The following is a 12,624-nucleotide window of genomic DNA, read 5'->3' as shown; positions in this document are numbered from 1 at the left end:
CCTTGTGTCATCCTGTCAAAGGAGCCTTGGCACAATTCATCTTCGCATTTTGATGAAGTTGGCACTCAAGGCTTCCTGTGATGACTTTGAAATCAGTTTTTACAGCCAGATTCAAGAGCATTTTTACTTTCTGAAAAGCTGATGAAAAGTCCATGGGCATGTGTCAAGGTTCCTTCCCCACTCTGAACTCTAGGGTACAGATGTGAGGACCTGCATGAAAAACCCCGTAAGCTTATTTTTACCAGCTTAGGTTGAAACTTCCCCAAGGTACAAACTATTTTACCTTTTGTCCCTGGACCTTATTGCTGCCACCACCAAGCAAAAACAACAAAAATAACAGAGAAAGAGCCCACTTGGAAACGTCTTTCCCCCAAAATACCCCCAAGCCCTACACCCCCTTTCCTGGGGAAGGCTTGATAAATATCCTCACCAATTTGCATAGGTGAACGCAGACCCAAACCCTTGGATCTTAAGAACAATGAAAAAGCAATCAGGTTCTTAAAAGAAGAATTGTAATTGAATAAAAAGTAAAAGAATCACCTCTGTAAAATCAAGATGATAAATACCTTACAGGGTAATCAGATTCAAAACAGAGAATCCCTCTAGGCAAAACTTTAAGTTAAAAAAAGTCACAAAAACAGGAATATACATTCCATTCAGCACAACTTATTTTATCAGCCATTTAAACAAAACAGAATCTAATGCATATCTAACTAGATTGCTTATTAACTCTTTACAGGAGTTCTGACCTGCATTCCTGCTCTGGTCCCGGCAAAAGCAACACACAGACAGAGAGAACCCTTTGTTACCCCACCCCCTCCAGCTTTGAAAGTATCTTGTCTCATGGTCATTTTGGTCAGGTGCCAGTGAGGTTATCTTAGCTTCTTAATCCTTTACAGGTGAAAGGGTTTTTCCTCTGGCCAGGAGGGATTTAAAGGTGTTTACCCTTCCCTTTATATTTATGACAGCATGTGTGCCATTTACAGAGCACAGTCAGTGTTTCCTTCTCACGCATGGTGATCGACCTCCGTGCTGGGTACACAACAACGACAGGGAAGTTTAAGAACCCTGTAACAACAATGCAGTTACGAGTTAGAGTTCACACGGGATCCAACCTCACTGCCACAACCAGCATTAAAGTTTTGGACTGACTTGAGTTTTAATCTGATTGGGGAGACATAGTCAGGTCCCATCTACACTAGTTATTATAACTGTGTTGCAGTCAGGATCCCTGACTCACTTACAGTGGCAATGTAAATGCAGACTCTATGGAATGTTTGGCACCTGCAAAGACAATGTATCCTTTGTGTCATTTTGGTGCAATGGAAACTTCTCCCATTCTTGTTCCGTTAGTAAACTAGTTACATGCTTAGTGAAAACACAGCTTGGACATTTCACCTTCACATGACCACTGGAAAACCAAAGAGTATATATTGAGGGATAAGTGAGCCAGCTGACAACATGAAAACTCACTGAAGCCTTTGCCCATCCATTAAAATGAATTTGCCTCTGGAAAACATTTTCTCCCTATTTTTTCTCTTGCTGTTGCACTTTCTAGTTCTAGTTGAAATCAGAAGCATAAATGACAAAATAACCTGAGAATAGCCGTTCTCATGGTCTCATTCAGCCCTATTGGAAATATTTCAAGAATATCTACCCTGGTGTGATTGCTAGATATCAGGGTGTCTGATCTATTGGGTAATCACTGAAACATTGGGTGCTTATCTGAGTACAGCTTCTGAATTTTGAGAGTCACCCATCACAAGTCAATCCTGTTGCACATTTTTGTGGGCTGAATATTATACCCAGATGACTAGCAACAAACAAGGTAAGACTGGAGAGCAGAAGAGAAGGGAATTTTTATTCTATTGTCTGGGAAACTAAAACTCAACCTAATTGTTTCTTTGGTTTATTTAAGCAGCCTTAAAACACGGTTATGGAATCTAAGAACTATTTTGCACTGTTTATCATCATCATCCTACTGAATGATGCGAAAAGGACTTTTGGTTTCTGTATCATACACACCCACCAGAACAGTGACTTATCCTGGGCAAGTTGGCAAATAGAATTTTTCAGGGTTGGAGTAAAGTTTCCTGTGTGTGTTAGGGGCATAACTATTTTGTTCATCATTAATTTATGATGAAAATTAATCTCCACAAGGGAAAAGCCATTCTTCACTTCACCCTACAGGAGAAATCATGTTTCCTGCTCTTCTGATGCTTCTTCATCAGGGGCAAAAAAACCCTCTTCCTTCCAAAAGAAGTCAGTTACCCAGTTCAATTCCCTATGCTATCCCTTTTGCTCATCCATGTTTTTCTGCTTTGCGGGACACAGCTCCTTGGTGCCTTCTTCCCTGAAATGGCAATGAACTTCCTGGGGCCTCACTCCCTTGATGCTAATGAAAACTTTTGGAGTTTATTTGTACGCATTTTTCCCCTCCAAACAAATGTGGCTTCAAAGAAATTTCAAAATTAAGCAAGCTTTATGAAGCTCCAATAAACGTGATATTAACTGATGGCATACTAGAGAAATTGGCAGATTTCCCAGAGCATCTCTGAGGATTCACCTGAGTCTATTAGTAAATCTCTTTCAGTGTCAGAGAAATACCTAAAATGCCAGTTTTACAGACTGTATCAACATCTAATCTAATCAACATCAACATCCTAATACTCTATCAGACAAGCACAGCCTTCTTATAATTTTAAATTTCCCTTGTTAGTTTCCCTTGTTAGAAAGCTGTTCCAAAAGGGTGATAGAAAGAAATGCAATACCAAATAGCTTAAAACAATTTAATGAGCCCCAAAACTCCTATAAATCTGTATTTCCTTGCAGAATATATATTTCATTTTTCAAAATAATTTAACATCACTACTCCGTGCCAAAAAGTCTAAACTAACTTTCCAAACAAGCCCATGCATGTGGAAAGAATATTTATCATTTTACAACAAAAAATATTTCATCAGGATTTTTTAAGCATCTGTACCACTGCAGATGATGAAATGTACAATAAAAAATGAAAACTCTATTTGCAAAATTGAGGCGAACACTCATAAATGCGTTTCAAACTTCTCCTTTGAGACAGCTGTGGTGAGCAAAGTGAACATGTCACATTGTGTCATCATGCACACTGGGGTGAGATTGTACTGATAGTAGCATATTACAGCAATGTGGCAAAGTGAAAATCAGCACCCAAAGTGTAGGAGCCAAACCTCCCCATTCATTGGTTCCTGTCTACTATAGGCTGCACCCAACCCTCTGCTTCCCTCCCCACCCCTAAAAAAGGACCTGAATGCACCCAAATTTGCAGGATTTGAAAATCTGGATCCAGAGCCAAAAGTGACATTTTAGGACCAGGTCTAGGAAAAGTGACAGATTTCTATATTTACTCTCATTGGCTGGAATTCATTTGTGGTATGAAAGGGCTATGAACGGGGGTCTCGGCAAAAGAGCAGGGCAGAGGGCATTGTGCACCTGCTGTGCAGCATGGAAAGTGCTTTCATATTGACCTCACCACTGTGGATGCATGGGATCCACCCCAACGGGCCCAATAGCCTCCACATCCTGCAAAACTGGTGTGCTGAGGAGGTGGCTACTCTTCCAGTCGACAGGCTCTGGGGGAAAGGATAGGTCGGGATCGGTGTATTGATTTTTACCTCCTCACCCCCTCTGCCTCCACCTCCAGAGAGCTCAATGACTCAGGTTTTATGCAGGTAGAATGTATTTCATATAACCTGTGCTTGTTTCATAAGTCAAAAGATTACTTCCTGAGCTGCCAATACTACAGATGCAGCTGGACTCTGAGAAATCGCACTCTGCTCTCCCTGCCTCAACAGTACATCATCACCAGGAGCAAACTCTGCAATCTAGCTGACAGTTTTGTTATTAATATGATTTCCGTTATTACTTATACAGCACATACGGACGTGCTAAGCATTTTGTTGTTGATGCATGAGGCAGAATAGATTCAATCTCACTCGGCCATAGCTGTATTTGGTTTACATTGCTCAGAGCTCCAAAAAACATGTTTGTGTTAGTCAAGTAAGCAGATGTGACTCAAGGACACACAGGGAGTACCTGGCAAGAAGGTGTCATTCTTACATTGTTATTTATCGTTTGCCTCCCACTACCACAAAGGTACAATACACAAAAGTAAAACCAGCCTATTCCCGAAGAGCTGACAGTCTAGAAGGTACACACTTATTACAGCACGTGCTGCAAGGCCCATCTTCATGGAGGCAGGAATATATATATATTTTTATACTATGCCAGAGGCACCTAGAATTCAAGGCGAACAATTCCCCCACCCTATCCTGTTGTTGTTATAAATCTAAATAAATACAGCACAAGACACAATGGACTGGGAAATGCAGAGGTAGCAACGTTGACAGCATACTGTGGGATGGGCAAGGGGAGTGTAACATTTAAATTAAGTTATCAATCTCAGTTCTTGGGAGCATCACAGAAGTAGTTGGAGGGAGTTAAAGGGACTTCTCTGACTATAAGCACACTAGGAAGATTCTTCTGAGTAACAGGCAGAAAGATACCCATTCAGCTGTGTTTCTGTGGAGTTGCAGAGACACCCAATGGCAAGTAATATGTCAAAACTTTAATATTGGTGGTAATTCAGCTTTTAATAATTGAACTTTGGTATCCATTGCAATAAAAATCACACTGAACTCCTTGGGTGTTTGCGTGAATGTGACATGTAATTCCCTGGTCATTCTGCAAGAATTATGTTCACTTATGTAAAATGTTAAACCTAGGTGATTGTTTTCTATCAATACACCCAAGCCCATATTAAATTACAAGTATACCAGTGTTTGGAGGGCAGCTCCTGCTATGCTTACTTATGCTGCAGAGCACCTTACTCTCTGTAGTCTCAATTTCAGCAGGACTGCTTGCAAATAATACATGAGTCAATCCAGTGAAGTCATCAGAACCCCAGCCTATGTGAACTCCTCTTTGGCTGTCCTGTACTACTGTTGTTTTCCTGGCAATGGAAACCAGCAGCCTGTCATTTCTGCAGATCCAAAGACCTGATTCTGTTATGCACTGACTGTTGAATCCCCTTTGACTAGAAATCTGACAGGTGTTTCCCAGGCAGGCCTAGATAAGTGTACCACCCATTCCAGATTTTTATGATTAGCCTTATACTTGCAAATGCCTAGTGGCAATCCTTCCATGTGTGTAATTTATGTAAGAAAAACTTATCCATTAAATACTAGTTATTTTTAGATAGAAAACAGTGAAATAAAGATATTTACCATGAAGAATTCTGCTTCACCTTTACTGCCTCTCCCTAAACGGGTTTTTATTCTTCTCTCAGTGTATGAGCCTAACTCCAATTAACACTGAAGCAAGCAAGATGCACACAAAGAGAACATGTACCCAATGGTTTGGGCACTTCAGAAGGACAAATTTTCTTTCCTGGGTTTCTATTGCATACATTTGCGACACATCTTATACATTATACTGAGCACAATGATTCTGCAAGGTTACCTCGAATGAATCACTTAACAGTTGAGGCTATCTGAAGAGATGCTTCAAAACAAAATATAAATATTCAGCGTGACAATCTTGGTCTCTTGTACCAAATTAATGCAATATTTTAAATAAAAAAAACTACAAACCCCCCCGTCCCCCGCATCTCTATCTTCCCTATGCAAACAAACAGATATTTTGTGGACCTCTTTTGATCACTAGGACTGGAAGAAAAACTTGAGGTTGTCAGATTCTTTTTAAAAAAGAATTAAAAAAGGACCCATGTGCTCTAGTCCACCTTAGGATATGGGATCACACTGTCTTCATAAATGCACGCTAAATGATATTGACAAGCCTTTCTGCTTGTTCACCTCCAATACTTACATGATAATTCTATTTTGGGTTTTTTGTTTTTGTGGTTTTTTTTTTATTTCGGTACCACGTAAGAGTTAAACTAAAGACTAATGGAAGCGAATGCCCAATTTTTACTGAGTTACGCCAGACTGTATTTTTCGCTTTTTTTTTTCCTGCACAGAATGTAAGTGCACTATATCTAGCGCTCATTAGATACTGACCTAAATACATCTCCCTTCATTTCATTGTAACATGGCATATTTTCTGATGGTTCTAATCAGCCTAGTGGAGCTGCCCACCTCAATTCCATTAGCTAAAAAGTTAGCACACCCACACTTACACCCTGAGCTACTGACATTTTTTGTATCTTGTAACCGTCATACACCAGGAAGAGAAAGCAGTTGTGTTAATTATAAGAAAAGGGTATTATTTATTCCAATTCTCCTTCTTGTGGTCCTTGAAAAATGAGGCTGAATGAAACACAGCACTAAAACATATTAAACTAGGAGCCCACTTAGCCTCCAATTTATTTTCTGGATATCACCATTACATCATATCCCCAGGTGTCCAGTGTCTTTTTGGGCTCTGGACATGCTGAGAAATGATGGGATATCCAAAAATGTCCTGGGATTTTATTTCATTTTAATTCCCTACACCTGAAGGACAGCCTCCATCAGAAAAACTGCTCTAAGATCAACATTTGGGATTGTCTGGTTGCATACTCTTTCACTCTGTTTGGATTCAGTATTACAATTTCATTTAAGCAATAAAATGATCAGAAATAATCTCTGACTAATTGCATCATGTAGAAAATGTTATAAGAAGATACAGAGATACAGGTCCAGGGTACACACTGCAGGCTAATATTTATTATTTTCAAATATATATATATATTGCAAATCCAGCCTGGATGCCACTGTTTTTTCCCCAACTGAAGAAGCATTAATTGGGCAAAATTCAGTTGTTAACTACCCTCTAGCTGCTAAACAAAGTGAGTGGGGCGAGAGAGGACAGATAAAAGAGAACATATGCCACATAGAAGACAAACAGAGTAAGAGCAATAGCCACCTCAAAATTTGCTACTGCTGCTTTAGTTAACAGTCACTTTGTTAGAGCATTAATGGTCCATAGTGAACTAACAAACCAGCAGTTAATTGCTAGTAATGATTGGTTTCTTGGGGATTATTGGCTAAATAAATCTCCAAAGTTGTGCTGGTAAGTGACTTGCTGATTTCTTTCAAGTTGGCAACAGAGCCCAGCATTAGTCAGCTACCATATTAACTCTGAACTTGATTCTACACACAAAGCAAAATATGAGAGTCATTGGTCATCAAGTTTCCATCTTGAAAAATTATTATTTAACATCTGAAAGGTTAAAGAAAAGCCAGACCAATATTCTTTGTTGTATAGTCACTTTAGGAGGAACATACCTCTGAACATGGACATATCTGTTGTTCAAGAAAGAAAGAAAGAAAGAAAGAAAGAAAAAGGGACGGCCTTTTCCTCCCAACACACAACATTGGATTGTTATGGAATCATCACTCATCCATTTGCCAAGGAATGCACTAGAAGGGTGTGCATTTAGTAGTTTGATTTCAAAAACAAAGATCTTACGAAAATCTATCTAAAGTGAGATCAAGAGATAATGGCCACTTGGGAGACCCATAAGAATTCCTATTTATACCAAAGCCTTGTAGCTCATACGTTGTGTTGTTATAACCTTTATGCTATGCTATGCTCACCTTAGCAGCAACTGCGCTATCGGGCTCAATGCCACACTCCCAAGGCACAGGAGAGGATAGCTCAGAGCTCTCATACAAAGCCCTGTGAGGGAGTGATCAAAATTGGTTACTGCGTAACAGCTGTGTGGTGGACCAGGGGACATGAGTTAATTAGTGGTTTCAGCTGTATTCAGAGTAGACTGTTGCCCGTATAACAAACCCCACTGACAACAAAGGGTGCTAACAGTGACAATCGAAGATGAAAATTCAGGGACTGAGTGGGCCACAAAGATTGAACTACTCTTAAAGGCCTTTCGCCTGTATAGAGATCTGCTAGCATGTACCCCTGCATTCATGAAGAGTCTTATTAAAGGCAATAGGATGCACACAGGTCCACATGCTAGCAGAGCCCAATGCGTATTCAAACCTTACTATCTAAAGATGGTCTCTTGCAGCTCAGGGTTGGAACACTGTGGACAGAAAATATGAAGAAGCTTGCATGTCTGAAACCTGTTGTATAAGTGAATAAAGAATTTGAGCCTCTAAGGATGACAATGTTCACCCAGCATCTTTCAGTAGCACACACTACCATCAATGTAAAAATCAACACACACACTGTTTTAAAGTCACATTCATAAGTTACAAACACAAAAAAAAATTGCACAGATTTAGTACTACCAGGAATGGGGAAAAGGTTTAAATACTGGAATTCAATCACTGGAAAACAATATTTCTACAAGTTGTCAACCTGCAAAGTCTAAAGAGGGTAACAGAAGATGAAATCCACATGAATAGTTGACTTAAATATCATTTCTTTATTAATTAAAACAAGGTGCTTCAGTCTTTGTAATGTCTAATGTGCATTGCATGTTAGCAACATTTTGAAAATTTAAATATCACCATTCATCTAAGGATCTAAACATTTTACAAACATTAAACATCACAAGCACTGCAAAAATAGGCAAATACTCATTTTACAGATAGGTAAACTGAGACACAGAAAGTTAAATGATACACCAAGTCAGCAGCAGAGTTGAAAAGAAAACCAGCATCCTGAACACACCCTCCTTTTAGAGATGGCAAATGTGCCATATCAATGACTCTTTGTAACTCAGATGGTTAGACAAAAACAAAATTATATAAACCAAGTTAATTTACTGACTCCATTAACTTTGCTGGGTCATGTCAGGGACAAATGTCTCCCTAAGGAAATCTTAGAATCTTTACAGAAACAAGCAGGCACACCTTGCATATAAGAAACAAAATTTGTATTTGCTTAAAATTTTACACCCAAATTTGTATGGATGACGTTTCTACATGTCATTGTGTTTCTTGCTATTTTTCTCAATGCCCTTAAGTTAATAACTCCATTGAGCATGACATCCCATACATATTTACCTCTATAAAAATGGAAGACATGTTTTTACTTTCTTTATCATGTTCCTCCAGCAGCAACACATACCAAAGGAGTCAGAACTTCAGTGGTCAATTTTCTGTCTCAGGTTTCCTTCCAACTGTGTATCAGAACAGGCTGGTTGAAACCAAAGTACTTCTAAACAACAGAGAAATCTCCAAGAAGCTGGACTTCTCTGTGTCCCACAAGTGACAGTTCAGTCAAAAATAAGGCACAGAGGATAAAACTCCTCTCAAGTGGCATCAGGGATCTTAAACTGAGACTATTCAGGGAGCTCACTGGACCTAATTGACTTCACTTGGGCTGAATAATATGCAAATATTTGTAAATTCCATAGCATTGATTTACTATCAGGCATAATTATAAATTATTACCATTGTGTTTTCCCCTGGGACATTTTTTTTTTTTTACTCTTTGGCATATTAAGAGAGAGAGAGATAATACAAAGTACATTCATTTTCTTTCAATAGAATTTTTCCCCACCGCAGACAAAACACAATGCATCTTTCTGAAAATATTTATGCTGATGGTATTTTTCTAGGTATTAAATAAAGCAGTCAGAAGAAGCAAAAGGTAGTGTGGATGCCATCGGAAGCCTAGGCACAGAATTATGCCTAATATTAACTGGTGCTGAACATCTATGAAATTAGTGGGCCAAAGCACTGAATGTTTTGAAGAGCACAGGTTTTCTAACTCTGTTATAGGAAGGTAAAGCAGAGACATGGTATTCTTACTCACACTTATTTTGCCTTCAGAAGAGATTTTTGTTTTATTCTAACAGAGTTTACCTGTCACAAGAGTCTGATATTACAGACAAAGCCATGATAAGACTTGTACAGTTTGCCTAAGACCCAACGACTACTCAAAAAACAGTAACTTAAAATTAGCATTAAACAACAAAACTTTAACAGAATCCACTCTTTTGGTAAACATCGTGATAGCTCTTGCAGACTAACTTAGGCTCTGAGAAAATTTAATAGCCATGAATTTTTTAAAAAAGCATATCCTACTGTCAAATTCATGTTTTTTAATAAGAAACTTAAGTCACATGACCATCGCAACATGAAAAGGTTATGTGAATGTCAAGTAAAGGTTAATTCATTTGATTCAACAAAAACATAAAATGTCAGGTAGAAAGTTGGAACAGAAGGATCTCAAATCAGGTTAGTAGGGTTTTGGGGTTTTTTTTACATTGGTGAGAATAAAGGCAGAAAAAAAGAGCATCCCAAAATCTCAGTGTTCCATCCCATTCCGTACCCTCCTCCCAACCTTTGGAGAGGGCTTCCTGTATTCTTACAGCCTTTCAGTAAGTAATTCTGGAAACTATGTATTGCCAGCAGTTCAATGCAAGGCTCCCAATTATTTTTATTGTTCATTATTTAGTGGCAGAGTATCAATCCACAACAAAAGACATAGCTGCAACAGAAAAGTTTATAAAAACTCTTGATGAAATATGCATGAGTGACTATGAAAATGTAATAGTACATTCAATGTCGGAATAACTCTGAATACACTAAAGCCTATTTGCTTACTTTAAAGCACACAATGAATTTATGGTACTAAGTTTGGGAAAGTATTTGGGACAGTAGTACATCAGTGTTGCTAAATATGCAGAGCAGCTGTTCCTGTTATTATAAAATGGCTAATTTTTACTCATTTGTGACATGGGTTCATATATGGGTAACAGCTGTAGTTTCGACCAGCTGCATCCTGATGCTCAATGTACACATCTAAGCAGTTAGATGGAAGTCTAGATTGCCTTACTTTACAGCACTAAGTATTAGAGCCTTTCCAAGAAATACCCTGAAGGTCATTGACAATTAAGGTTCCCCACGGTCCCTTTCACTCAGGGAATGGTGGCTAACAGACACAAGGTCTCCAGAAGTCAGCCACAGTATTGTAACATAGCAAGTACTGTAGTAACTGAGCAGCATGAATTAAAGAGGATGCTGAAAGGGCTTCCTACCTGGTACAAGTTGCTACTTCCCCTCACAGCCTGGAACCCTAGATGCTGGCTCTTCTCCTTAATTGCTGAGATAACACGAATTTCTCTAGTAAGAAGTGGAAAAAAAATAAGAAAAGGTTCTATTGGTTGCTGCCTTCTCCTTAAAAAGGTTATTTCAAATGCCCCTCTCTCTCTCTCTCTCTCTATTTATTTTCTCTCCCTCCCAGAAGAGCGGTTTAGAGGGAGAGTAACGGAGTGTTTATCCTGGCTCTGAGGATGCACGCTTGTGCGATAACTGCTTGCTCCCTGCAGTATAGCTGGCATGATGTGATGTGCATACTAAAGCAGTTTGCATTAGGCAAGGCTTAGCAGAGCCAGCTTCCCAGTCTCCACCTTCTATATCACAGAGCACACTTGCTTTTTAGAAAACAGTGGGGCTGTAATGACACAAGAAGATAGAGCCCTGGTTTGAATACAACTGCATTTTCTTTGGGGATAGTGTTTATCCCCTATATTTAACCTCACCTGCCCTGTGCAAACATAAAAGAAACTAGTTTATAATTATAAATAAAAATACAATACAGTCACATGAATGTGTGAAGACTCCACAGTATCTGCTATTGTATGACAGATGACACTAAAAGGAAAAAACTAATGAGACATCCCCAGTTAGGAAACATTTTGTGTGTTGCCATCTATCAAGCAGCAAAGTAGTAAATAAATAAAACCCCAAGAACATGGAGGCTTAAGTGTCTATAGGCTAAAAAGATAAATGCATAAGTTTTATATACTTTAATGATGACTGAACAATGCCTAAACTATGAACAAGAGTTAGCTCCAAAATACCACATTGGTCATAAATCTGACTAAATATTAGAAATGGGCTCAAACTGTAAAAGTCAAATTTGGATTTTGAACATGCCAAAGCTCAGCAGCAAATGAATCTGAGGATTTGGCTAAGGCCTGTCTATCAATATCAGTTACACCCGTATGCACCCCCTCACACACACGTAAAAATAAAGTTCTAAGATCATACATGAGCATATAAAAAATTCCATTGCTTGCAGATCACGTAGAGTATATCTAAACCACAAGCTGCTTGTGTTCTTTTCTATCAGAGATTCATTTCTTAGTTAGCCGGATTATTCCAGCTCATTTCTTGGCCACATTACCGTGCTCAGAATGGACCATAACTTTCTGGCCCTATTGTTGCCCTCATTAATGGAATCTCCAATAGCCTACTGAACGGTCATTTGTGATGATTACCACCTAGCAAACAATTAGCTTCATTACTCTAGACTTGTCTTCACTACCGGGGTAAGTCGACCTAAGTTATGCTGCTCCAGCTACATGAATAATGTAGCTGGAGTCGATGTAGCTTAAGTCGATTTACTGCCATGTCCTCACTGCACTGTGTTGATGGTAGATGCTCTCCGGTCGACTTACCTTACTCTTCTCAGGGAGCTGGAATACCAGCGTCCACTGGAGAGCGCTCTGCCATTGATTTAGTGGGTCTTCACCAAACCCACTATACACACAATACATTTACAAATCAAGAAACACAAGCTATATTACCCCACTTCCTACCTTAATGTTTCTTACAAACACACACACACCACATACCTCAAGATGCACACAAATTTCATCATGCTTTGGAACTTTAGATTTCTTAGAAGAACAGGCTCCAAAACAAAACTGTGGATCTGAAC

The 12,624-nt window shown here is 39.0% G+C and overlaps 1 protein-coding gene across 7 annotated transcripts in view; it reads right to left on the bottom strand.

Annotated features, from left to right (window-relative positions):
- The window catches only part of TENM1 (teneurin transmembrane protein 1), a 1,397,628-nt gene extending 1,386,416 nt beyond the window's left edge, over positions 1-11,212 (bottom strand). For all 7 annotated transcript variants that reach the window (XM_073361279.2, XM_073361281.2, XM_073361264.2 and 4 more), the window contains exon 1: positions 10,937-11,212. The gene's annotated coding sequence lies outside the window, so the exon portion shown is untranslated. The remainder of the gene's footprint in view (positions 1-10,936) is intronic.
- Between the last annotated feature and the right edge of the window lie 1,412 nt (positions 11,213-12,624).

Source organism: Lepidochelys kempii, chromosome 9 (assembly GCF_965140285.1).
Source record: "Lepidochelys kempii isolate rLepKem1 chromosome 9, rLepKem1.hap1, whole genome shotgun sequence".
NCBI classification, from domain to species: Eukaryota; Metazoa; Chordata; order Testudines; family Cheloniidae; genus Lepidochelys; species Lepidochelys kempii.
Note: the sequence above shows the minus strand (reverse complement) of the source record. Positions and strands in the feature narration are given on the sequence as shown.